Source organism: Rhinolophus sinicus, chromosome 8 (assembly GCF_057876585.1).
Source record: "Rhinolophus sinicus isolate RSI-liver-muscle chromosome 8, RSI-T2T, whole genome shotgun sequence".
NCBI classification, from domain to species: Eukaryota; Metazoa; Chordata; class Mammalia; order Chiroptera; family Rhinolophidae; genus Rhinolophus; species Rhinolophus sinicus.
In genome coordinates, this window is record NC_142508.1 from 61,843,621 (window position 1) to 61,856,229 (window position 12,609).

The 12,609-nt window shown below is 37.1% G+C and overlaps 1 protein-coding gene and 1 pseudogene across 2 annotated transcripts in view; one reads left to right on the forward strand and one right to left on the reverse strand.

The window, feature by feature from the left end:
- The window catches only part of AP1G1 (adaptor related protein complex 1 subunit gamma 1), a 74,739-nt gene extending 64,032 nt beyond the window's left edge, over positions 1 to 10,707 (reverse strand). For both annotated transcript variants that reach the window (XM_019757351.3, XM_074314626.2), the window contains exon 1: positions 10,371 to 10,707. The gene's annotated coding sequence lies outside the window, so the exon portion shown is untranslated. The remainder of the gene's footprint in view (positions 1 to 10,370) is intronic.
- On the forward strand, positions 1,131 to 1,925 carry LOC109461268 (large ribosomal subunit protein uL30 pseudogene; annotated as a pseudogene).
- Positions 10,708 to 12,609: the final 1,902 nt, after the last annotated feature.

A 12,609-nucleotide genomic window follows, 5' to 3' on the forward strand; every position in this document is an offset into this window, starting at 1 on the left:
TATGTCTAACCATTTACACTTAGTATTTTATAATTTTTTCAATGCCTAAGTGTCCGTATGTTTTATATTCAAATGGGTTATACATTTTATCAAAATAAAATGTCCCTCTTTGTCCTCTTTTTTAAAACTACTAATAAAAGTAAAAATAGTTATTACGACAAGGATGGACAGGGAACACAGGAAAATTATAAGTATGATTTGTTAAGGTACAGGGATTGTAGATAAATGTATTTCTATTTCATTAATGGTTACTTGATAAATATGGTGAAAATATGGGGGGGAAAAGTGTAAAATTCATTTTTGAAAAATTTCTATCCAAAATGGTTAAACAAAATTAGCTTCTGGAGCTTAAATTAGATTACCCAAAGAGTAATCAAAATTATAAATGAGTATAGGAAATAAATTTTTAAACAGAAGAGACAAAAAAAAAAAAAAAATCACTGCATATGTTCCTAAAATTTATCCCCCAAATGGAAAAAAATTACTATTTTTCAAACTCTCCACAAATCCCTTTAAGGGATAAAGATTTTCCTCATATAGCAATACCATCCCCAGGCCATGATTATCTTTGTTTCTTTGAAATGTCTATTTTTCCACTCAAAGATAAGCTCCCTAAGGCTAGATCCTTGTTTTTGTCTTATTCATTCTTGTGTTCCCCTTGCCTAAAAAGAATAGGAACTCTGCCAAATACTGTATTTATTGAATTCTAAATGCAAGAAGTCTTATCTAAAGAAATCATACTTGTCCCTTCGAAAGCACACAAAATAAAGGTGCACCAGCTTGCTCACCAACAGCTATAAGAAAAGCATCAGGAATCAACCCAGTCCTCTGTTCTGCTCTGCTCAGTTAACTTTTCTTCCTACTTCTGAGCTCACACTACCTGGCTGTGAGCAAAGTTACTGACAGCCAAAAATCAAGAACATATAACCAAAAAACTGGGGCTCCTGCTGCTATGTATTATAAACCTAAAGGTATTATGCACTCTAAATCTAAAAAGAAATCCTACATTAAAAGCAATTTTTCAAAATAAAAATTATCTCCTTTGCTATCTAACACAAAAACTGTACTTGAAATCTTTCTTGCTAAACAATTAGAAAAGACTCAAGAAAAGAAATCAGATTTCACCTCTTTTTCTGGCCCGAAACATGGAGGGTGCAGAGGAGAAGGGGGTTCCTGCTGTGCCAGAAACCCTTAACAAAAAGTGAAGGAATTTCGCAAAGCTGAAGATCAAGGGCCTGAGAAAGAAGTTTGCCCAAAAGATGCTTCGAAAGACAAGAAGGAAACTTATCTACGAAAAAGCTAAGCACTGTCACAAAGAATACAGGCAGATGTACAGAACTGAGATTCGAATGGCGAGGATGGCAAGAAATGCTGGCAACTTCTATGTACCTACGAAACCCAGCTTGGCACTTGTCATGAGGATCAGAGGCATCTGTGGTGTGAGCCCCAAGGTCCAAAAAGTGCTGCAACTCTTTCACCTTCTCCAGATCGTCAACGGCACCTTTGTTAAGCTCAACAAGGTTTCAGTTAACATGCGAGGCCTGTGGAACCACATACTGAATGGGGGGGTACCCAAACCTGAAGTCAGTAAATGAAATGATCTACAAGCGTAGTTATGGCAAAATCAACAAAAAGCAAATTGCCCTGACAGATAACACATTGACTGCTCGATCTTCTTGGTAAATATGGCATCATCGGCATGGAGGATCTGATTCAAGAGGTGTACTGTTGGAAAATGCTTCAAAGAAGCAAACAACTTCCTGTGGCCCTTCAAATTATCATCTCCACCAGGTGGACTGAAGAAAAAGGCCACCCACTTTGTAGAAGGTGGAGGTGCTGGCAACAGGGAAGACCAGATCAAAAGGCTCATTAGAAGGATGAAGTACGGTATCTACTATGGTTATTTTTGTAATCTGGTCAGTTAATAAACAGTGACTGCTTTCAAATTGAAAAAAAAAAAAAGAAGAAATTAGATTTCAACTAATGTTACCAGTTACTGTGTAACATCCAGTCACAGATTTGTAAGTATGGCTGAGAATGCTCACGGGACCTAAGCAATACTCACCAAAAGAGGTTACCATGCTTTCTCTCTCATTCTCCATACAGACTATACTTTTATATTATGCTCCACACAGAACCCCTATTTCAGATTTTTATTTCACATAGATACAAATTTACAACTTGCAAAATACTATGACCAAAATAATAAGCTTAAACCAAATGAATCAATAGTATTATATTATGCTTCAGTCAGACTTTTACTTTATATCTTACAGATACCAGCTGTCATGAATCTGACTTAGCTGGTTTTTTTCACTGTCTTTATATTTTTGTGCTTTTCTTTCTTAGGGTGGTGCGGGGACAAGGGTACTGCACATCTACTTCCCCTGTATAAAGAAGTATGTTCATGGGCGGTCGGTTAGCTCAGTTGGTTAGAGCACGTGCTCTTAACAAGGTTGCCGGTTAGATTCCCACATGGGATGGTGGGACTGCTCCCCCCCCCCCCCCCAACTAGATTGAAAACAGCGACTGGACTTGGAGCTGAGCTGTGCCTGCCACAACTAGACAGAAAGACAATGACTTGACTTGGGAGTTAATGGGTCCTGGGAAAAACACAGTTACCCAATCAAGTTAAAAAAAGAAAAAAGAAATATGTTCATAGAAAGGGAATGTTCTAGACTGAAGAAAAGGGATACCAGTGTTAGTATATCACTGTTTGAATAAGAAAGATTAAATCTGGAGATAAGTATTTTGGTCTCAATGGAGAGGCAAACACCACTGTGGGACAGGGTTAGTTCTTTCATCAGGTTTCGCCATGGCCTAGAATGAACACTCAAGACCGTCCAACTTAAATGCTCTGGTCTTAGGCTCACAATGCAACTTTCTCTGATTATGAACAGCTTTCTCAAGTACCTTGCCTCCCAAGTACCTCCATAGAAGAAACAGGGTGCCCTGGAAAGCAGATGCAGGTAATTCAGTAGAAAAGTATAGCCCCTTGTGAATTACAACATTGTTATTCTAACTTACATATCAGTGAGTTTGATTAGGCTGAATCATCCCTAGGTGAAATACTAAAATGGAATTTCTGGATCTTCAAGGCTATGAAACAGGCTGTGAAATGTGTGACCACATCAAGATACCACCACACCCTGTCTAGGCAGCCAATTGGCATCCCTCTAAAAGGTCTTAAGCTCAATTCTCCCGAAAGTGTCACAGTAATTATAGAAATCTTCTTTTATGCTTAATTATCCATAATCAAAATCCATCAAAACTCAGATTTTAAAAATAGATGTATGTAAACGCAAATATGCCTAGTGAATGATTCGATTGCATTAAGATGCATGAAAAGCAATAAAGGCCAAATAAACAATGATATATAAACATGGTCAACATCTAACTTGACCCTAATAAAATAAAAAGCAATTTTTCACTTTCCCAATCCAAATAATAGCAAAAACATCTTAAACAGTCCTCAATTATAAAGAATTGTCATGAAATTCTCAAAACAAAATCTTAGTTTTTAAATGGTATTCCCCAAAGGGTATTATAATAAATGTTAAGTGAGATTTTATTACCTGTGCCTACTGTGAATATAGTTTAATTTCTGAATATTTCGATATCTTTCAAATAATGACAATGTATAATAAGCAACAAATCTTGCTTTGAAAATTCAAAAAAATTAACAAAAACCACAAGAATGGATACTCAAAGCAAAACTGCAAACTTTCAAAATAATAAGAAGGCATTCATCCTAAAAGAACAGAGTCACATTTATCAAAGGGCATTTTTCTACAAGGTGATATTAGAAAGTTTATTAGTAAGTTAGTAGAAAGTGATTTTATACTAAGATAACAAATTTTCCCTGAATCCAAGGGACTCATTCTTCATGAATCCAAGTTCTAATTAATTCTGGATACCTAGAGAGGGCTGGGAGGTGGGGAGGACTGGTCCATAGAAAATGAAAGAATCATTTTTAATCCATATTTCTGACATTAGTTAGAAATGGAAGAGGGAAAGTCCCACTGTGACAAGTGTTAAAAACTATAAAATATCTAGGAATAAATTTTGAAGGAGCTAAAACTAAAACAAGACCTGAAGCTCATTATAATAAAGAAATGGAAGCTCATTATAATAAAGAAAACTTATCATTATTAAAAAATGTCAGACCTCCCCAAATTAATATACGAATATAATGCAAATCCAAACAGTGAGCCTTTTTGAGGTTATTTGAACCCAACAGAATTATTTTCAATCAACAGAGATATAAGAATAAATGTTTAAGAATAGTGCAGTACAGTGATAGGAGCTTTTGTTAATACAGTGTAACTTTCTATAAAGTTGTTATACTCAAACAGTAAATTAAAAGGACAGGAAGAGAAAAACAGCATCCAGAAATAGAGCAAACATATATAGGAACTTAATATGATATGGTGGCATTTAATTCATTGAGAAAAGGATGGTTTATTTAGACCTGGCATAACTGGCTCTCTATGCAACAGAAAACCATAAGACTCCCTACATCACACCATATGAAAGGTAATTCCAGATGAATGAACACGTGTTATATGACAAAGAATTAATACACTATAAGTTGTTCCTACAAGATAAGGAGAAAAACAGCTTTAAATAAAAATGAACCAAGGACATGAACAGACAATTCTTAATAAAGGAAGTCCAAATGGCCCAAAAACGTATCAAAAGAAGCTAACCCCAGTAATAGTCAGGGAAATTAAAATTAAGACAAAACTAAAACACCATTTATCATACAGAAGATCAGTAAAAGTTAAGTAATTACATCTAATAATATGATAATAAGGAAAACTCACTGCCAGTGAAGGTGGAAATTATGACTACCTACTTAGAGAGTGATCTGGCAATAATATTTAAAATATACTTCCTTTAACGCAGAAATCCCTCCTTGGAGATTCAAGTCGGTAGAAATAAAAGCACCAGCAAATAAGATGATGTGTACAAGGACATTTATTGTAGTGCTGTCTCTGGTGGTAAAATCTACTATGTGACATAATAGCAATATTTAAAAGAACAAGATAGAATTAAATTTACTGACCATGATATGTTAAGAAAAGCTTGTTACAGAGTAATATGAAAAATATCTCTTTTGTAAAAACAAAGAATCACTAAATATGCACATTTATGTTTGTATATCCAGTACTTGACCCAGCATGAAGAGAAATAATGAAGTATACCTATAAGCTGATAAAATGGTTAGGGTTTAACAGTGAAGGGGTTGAGGAAAATGATTAGCTTTTTAAAAAGTATAACTTTAATTTTTTTCACTTATTATTAATACAATGGATACCTATTATTTTGTAAACTAAAAAGACAGACAAAAAAACTGAAAAAAAAACAAAAAAACTCAGCACGATGAAAGTAGATTATTCAAACACATAGGGAGAGTCAGAAACAAATAATGAACTATCAACATATTTCCATTTTGGGGGAAAAGACTTAAGTTCTCAACTTACTATTAGTTTCCTCAGCATACTAAATTACAAAATAGGTATTCAAAAGAAAAAAGATGGCAGGCGGAGATTTCTTTGCTGCCACTTACAGCTTGTAAGAAAAAGTCTGGATAAATCACAAAGAGAAAAGGATAATGTCAATTTCGGAATTAAACATCTGAATAATATTTTCAAAGGCATGGAGACAAGGTTTTGTATATGTTTTCTAAACCTCAAAATAAATTTCACTGACATCAACTCTCCGAGTTACAAGTAAAGGACCTGCAATAGATTCCCATAACTCACTCCGGACCCTGACTGCTTTGGGCTCTAGCATCGACCAATTACCGTTAATCTGAGCACTTGAACAATTTCTTTCATATTATTTTTATTAATATCATCTATTCTGCAGAGTAACTACTACTGTGCCAAGTATTAGAAATGCCACAATTTAAGATAGTTCTTGTCCTCTGGAAGATCAAGGAAAAGTAGACAATTCAGCAAGTATTAAAAAAAAGGGCTACACCTCTTTGCCTGGGGGCAGAGAGAGAGCAGGAAGAATGGGTTCACTGGTAGAGGGAGAAAGAAAAGATTCCAGTTATAGGAAGAACAGGTTCAAGGAGAATGAAAGAACATGGAGTAGTCAAGGAACAGCAAAAAGTTCTGTGAGTGTAAATAAAAATACAACCAAATGCTAATAAAATCAAATTGTAAGCTACTTCCTCTTTCTACTTTCTTAAATGATCAACACCATTTATTAAGCTTTCATCATGGAAAGTTCCTAAAGAAAATAACGCCAAGCATTCACTGGTAGAAACAAATACACATTTATAAAAAATCACATATATTGGGTACTATCAAAAAAGGAGGGTCTTTCTTCTTACAATAGTTTTCCTTCAATAATCATACCAAAAACACAGTATCTGTAGATTCAATTACCCTACACAGTGTACCTAATTATTTTCAGTTAGTTTCCCCATTCATCTCAAACCATATTTTCACCAGATTTTTAAAATACCATGTTTTCAAAAAATTCATCAAGTGAGAAGGGAACCAAATCTTTTCTGCAGACTTTATAACAGAAATAAGAAAAATAACTGAACTTTTCTTCAGCTTGAAACTGAACAATTTCCCAATAGTGACGATTAATAAATAGTTTCACTAAATTGAGTTGTAAAAACACTAATGGAACTCCTTTTACTTTGAGGTGTACAATTGTGTAATTATTTACAAAAGTTAAATCTTATAACCAAATAGTACATCATCTATTCTATGTCAGTCTTAATTTTAAACCAAAGGCTTATAAAAAGGGGTGTGCAACTATTTTACAGTTCAAAAGATCTAAGTTCATGTCTTTCTCATATTTACTCTTCCCAGGAATCCATAACATTAACCTCAAAGCCAGACAAGCTGAAAAAGTCTACGATGCATGGTACAACAGAAAAAACAATCAGCTACAACAAGCTGGCGTGAGCAAAGCAACTGCATTATCAGGTTTCACAGTGACTGTTGCACTGTAACAAGGGGGGGGGGGGTTTGTGTAAAAACTACTTTCCTTTAAGATGTCTTTAAATATTCATAAAGAACAAAAGTTATATATATTTTCTCTCTCTTTTAAAAACCAATAACTTTTTCCTTCTAAACCTATTTTTCACTGACAATATTTATAACTTACTGATAAATTTCCTCTCCAATGGTTCGAGTTGGGTTGGGGGAAGCAAAACGTCTAAGTATCTAATGGTGAAAAAAGCATTTCTTGTTTCAATCATATTATCCTAAACCTTACCCTTTTATACAAAAGTGTTAGCTTGATGCTGACTCAACAAGTTTGGCAAGTGTGTTTTGGGTTTTTTCCCCCTCCCATTTCTGGACCCTTCAAACACTGACAAGAGATAGTTTTTATAATAACCAGAACTCATGTCAAATCAAGTATTTTGTGTTACTACCTCAGTGAAGAAAAAATCTTGCATGTATTTTTATATAAACAACTGCCTTTACTGAAATAAAATTTTCTACATAAAAAGCAAATGAAAATATCCTAATACTTTTTGACCAAGACATGATTTTCAAGACTTGTAAGCCAAAAAAATAAGAACTTAGATAAATCTGCATGTTCTCTTAATTTTAAAATTGCTTGCTACTTTAAATATCCTACATAAAAAAACTGAACAGAATTAACAAAGGTTTCGATGAAAAAAAGCCAAAATCAAGAACTTTTAAGAAAACAATTGACAAAGCACCAATACCAACTAAACAAGTTGCTGCAGTTTGAAGAAAATACTTTTAGATTTTCTGAAGCTAAATCTAAATAAAAATTTTAAAGATTTGTTATCAATTAAGTCCTTCTGTATACACAAAATTTAAAATTCCTCATCGAATGCAAATAACGGGATTTAAGCATTTCAAAAATCTGTTTTGGTAAGTAGTTTCCGAATTCAATATTTTTAAAAATATTTTATTTGATATTAGTAATTACACTTTCATTTTTTTTATTTTATTGGGAATGTGTGTTTCTTCAACCTAGTTGTGGAGGGCGCAGCTCAGCTCCAAGTCCAGTTACCGTTTTCAATCTTTATTTGCAGGGGGCGCAGCCCACCATCCCATGCGGGAATTGAATGAGCAATCTTGTTGTTGAGAGCTCGCGCTCTAACCAACTGAGCCATCTGGCCACCCCACAATTCAATTTTTTAAAAAAAATAATGTTTTGGAAAATACTTGTTCAACTTTTTCAATTTGCATAAAAAGTTTTTATAAATCACAAAAACCTGGGTTTTTGTTTTTATACACCACTGATTTCAAGACTACTTTTAAAAATAGTGGGATGAAATATTACCAAGGCATTTCTGACAATTTCTGTACTTTAGTATCACTCTAAAATTCACCCTCAAATCTAGAACTGCTGTCAAAGAAACAGATCAAAGAACAAGCAACTGCTCCCCCCAAAAATTAACTGATGTTTTCTAAACAATAATGTTAATTTTATTCAAGTATAATCCCAACAACTTTAGATAAAATAGATGCTCAGGTCTGTGCTGATCAATCTACAGTTCACTAAACAGCACTTAGCTTATAATTTGTAAGGCAGAAAGACACTTTCTTCAACTGAATGCAAACCATTAGTAAATAGTTTTGAAAGACATTTAAATATCAGTACATTGTGTTATGAAATGAACTGAGTTAAATGACACCTATCTGATAGCTCTTCCAATAATAAATGAGTGAGCATTCCATAGATGTTCTGTGTTTGACCAAACTCTTTTGGTAAAAGTCTCTTGGTTTAGAGCTCCTTTAAACAAAGAGAAACTCCACAGCTTCAGAGTAAATACTCCTATTTTTGAGAAGTCTCCTTAAAACAAATAACAAGAACACTATTTACAACGAAAACATTCAATCTTCTACTAATACACGATATGATCAGTACAGGAATGTACCTACCTGATAATAAGACTAATGCACTTATACATGAATTAGCAGTATTAGAATATTTGGTCCAAGTTATAAATTGTAAGTTCAGCAGTCACTAGGCTGTAATCTCAAACAAGTCATTTCTCTTTTGCAGATGTAAAAACCCAAGCTAAGATGAAATAGAGGTGATACAATCACTCACCTAATTTGAAATGTAGAAAATCAGCAGTGAATTACTGTAAAGTGCTTTTTATTCAAGCATGCTACATTGCAAACATATGTTAAGAGTAGAATAAAAGTGGTGAGATTATGGGTACCTGGAGAGTCTATATTTTTAAACCAAAAGTTAAGGTGTATACAGTCTGACAAATATTACGAGGAACAGAAGTATTTAAAATCCAGAAAAATCCAATACGTAAGTCAATCCAAGTATTTTTTAGAATCCGTCGACAAAGATGATTACTGTACAAAACATCTGAAAGTTAAATTCACTAAGAAATCTTTCACTCCTCTCTTCTGTTAACTAATCCCTACAGCAGCAAAAAAAGTTACTTTCCTTTCTACCTACATCAGATTAAGATTCTTCACAGGCAGATTTCCATGCCTAGGGATATAAAACACCAAGAAAAAATACAGTGTCAGTAAGAACCAAAAAGCTAAGTGTTCAGCAAAGGAAAGTAACACACAAATGAGAAAACACTTGACAGCCTATCCCTACCACCCCTCCCAAAAGCCATTTAATTGGGTTTATAAACATTTACTGCTTAAGGACACCCTGGGCGAGTGTATCGACGGATCTCCTAACAGGGAAACAACCAAGCGTCCCAACTCTTTCAGGCACTCGGGAAGATCGGGAGAATTATCAGAAACTGATGTACGCACGATCAGGAGTTTGAGAGAAGGGTAATAAGCAGTGTACTGGAAGGTGAGTTTAAAAACGAACAACAAAAAAAACGGAAAATTGGGAAAGAAGTTGGTCGGAAGATTAAAGGGAGGCGAGGCCGATGTCCGGTTCTGAGGGGACAACACTGCAGGTGCAGACTGGAATTAACTTAGCATTTGGAAATTCTGAAAAGTTTTAGGAAAGACCTGACCCGGGTATAAGACACAACAAGAACGTTGATACGTGGCTCAGAGAAGACACGCGGGGGTGGGACCCGCCCGGCTAACCCCAGGCTCCCTGAATGAGCCCTCAAATGAGGATCGAAGCCTGAGAAAGTCAACGGGTCCAAGGAGGCCCGCAGCGACCGAGCAACGCCACAGCACGGAATGCAACCGCGCGCGGTGCCTCCCGGTCCGAGGCCTCGGGGGGTCGGTCGGCAAGAAGTCGGAGCAGTCCTTGGGGCTCCGGGCCCCTCCTGGCCCAGCCTCTGTCCGCTCTTCTCACCCCCCCACAGCCTGGGACCGGACCCCTGGGATTGACAGGAAGCTTCCGGCCAAGAGCTACCGGCCAGCGTGGGGCAAAAGCAGCGATATATTCTTAGCGCCGCGAGTGACACTCACCGGCCCGAAACCTCGAATGAGACCAGCAGCTCCGGGGGCGGCGGCAGCAGCAGTGGCAGCAGGAACCGAACATCCAAAATGGCGGCTCCCTCGGCCTCACCACCGCTACTGCAGGCGGAGGGATCCTTAGGAAGGAGGGAGTTTCTAACTAACCTCACACACTATCGAGAAGCTTCGGTCCCTATCTTCCTCTCCTTGTCGATTCCGCGTCCTCTGACTTTAACTTCTCGTGCCTCCCCTCTCCAATTATCCGAGAACTCGGACCTCGCCGAGGACTATTTGCCAAGGAGGAGGTGACTGCTCCTGGCAGAGCGACGCAAAGCGTAGCATGAATCGGGGCTGTCACTGATGACGCGAGACGCTGCTGCCGAGTCACCGCTGCGGAGAGTCTGAGCGAGAAAGATCCGGCTGACCCAGCAGCCGACTGACATTGGTTCCGCTTGGGGGGGCCTAGGCTACCAGGAAGCGACCTACCCACCTGAAGAGGGCGGGGCTCGCAAGATAGTAGCGAAGGAAGTGCGAGAGGCGAAGCAGGTGGTCTTGGATTCTGTGGTTTTATGGTATCTTTGCAACATACTTTACAAAAAGCGTTAGAGGATGACACGAAGAATGGATTCCAAGCCCAGTACCACCGCTCAACCATCTGCGTTGGACAAGTCATTTAAACTCTCAGGGCCTCAGTTTCCTCATATATACACTGAGAGGATTTGGACTAGTGACAGTCCTTGCAGAGTAGGCTTTCTGACTTACTCCATGAACTAATGAACGGAGCCAAAGACAGTCTAACCAGACAGTTCCTGGCTTGATAAATAATTACTAACACCTGATACGAATATTTTCCATGTAAACGTAAAGAGGGCCATGATAGCTTGACCCATTTAAAGGAAAGGTGACCTACCTAAACTAAAATCCTTCAGATAGATTGGCAATAAAGTGAACCTCCCAAAGTGAATAAAGCACAGTACCTGGGTAGATGCCAAAGAGAACTGAACTAACCACAAATCTTGATCTTAGGACTTGTCGGACTGTGTTTCTGCCAAAATAAGACCCGGTCTCATATTAATTTTTGCTCCAAAAGATGCATTAGGGCTTAGGTTCAAGGGATGTCAGCCTGAAAAATCATGCCATGGCTTATTTTCCGGTTAGGTCTTATTTTCGGGGAAACACAGTAGAAAGGTTACACTTTTCTTCTTAGCCATTCTTATGCCAGAATTTCAAAAGATTTTACAAAAATTGAACTGAATGGGCCCACCTATACAATTTTGTTCTTGAACTACTGAGGCATGCCAAGTGGCTGGGGGGAGAAAAAGATCAAGGGCATAATAATAGTAATTATTTTTTATTAAATATTGATACCACACTGTTTATCAAAAGCATTTTTGTATGTATAATCTAATCTTCTGAGTCAGACTAGACAGGCATATGTAATTTAGTTTTACAAATAAGAAGATTGCGGCACAGAGAAACTGACTTACTGAAAGACTCTCCCCATTCCCCATGGGGTCTGCTATACCATGCCACCTTGCAAATTAGAAAAGGGCACCCACCCACCCACGCCCATACCCACACTCAGGGTGGAATCAACCAAGGGCAAATGGTTTGGGGAGTAAAATGCTTATGGAATTCAGTATCCCCTCCTGATACTATTGTACAGTGCATCCCTGGATCACAGTGCAGCCCTAAATGTAGTGGGCCCTCAGTATCCTCTAGTAGCTTCTAGGAGGAGTCAACCAACCACAGCTAGAATATATTTGGGGGGAAAAAATGTTACATTGTCGCTGATGTGTACTATGTAGTCAGGCATCGGTACTGAATATGTACAGACTTTTTTTTGTCATTATTCCTTAAATAATATAACAACTATTTACATTGTATTAGGTAGTATAAGTAATCTAGAGATTATTTAAAGCATACAGAAGGATGTGCTTAAGTTATATGCAAATACTACACCATTTTACATAAAGGATTTTAGCACCCTTGAATTTGGGTATTGGTGGGAGTCCTGGAACCGATCCCCCACAGATACCGAGGGCTGACTACACTAGTGTAAAACTAGGACACCATAATGATGCCTTGACATGGATTCCTCTGAGGTATAGCTATGCATGAAAACATGCTAAAGTACTACAGTTTGAGGCTCCCGTAAAAGTAAGGAATTTATAGTGTGGGCAGTGGGGTTTAAAAAAAAAAAGTAAGGAATTTGCAAAGCAGTTAGCTAAAGTATTCCGTTTGCAACGTG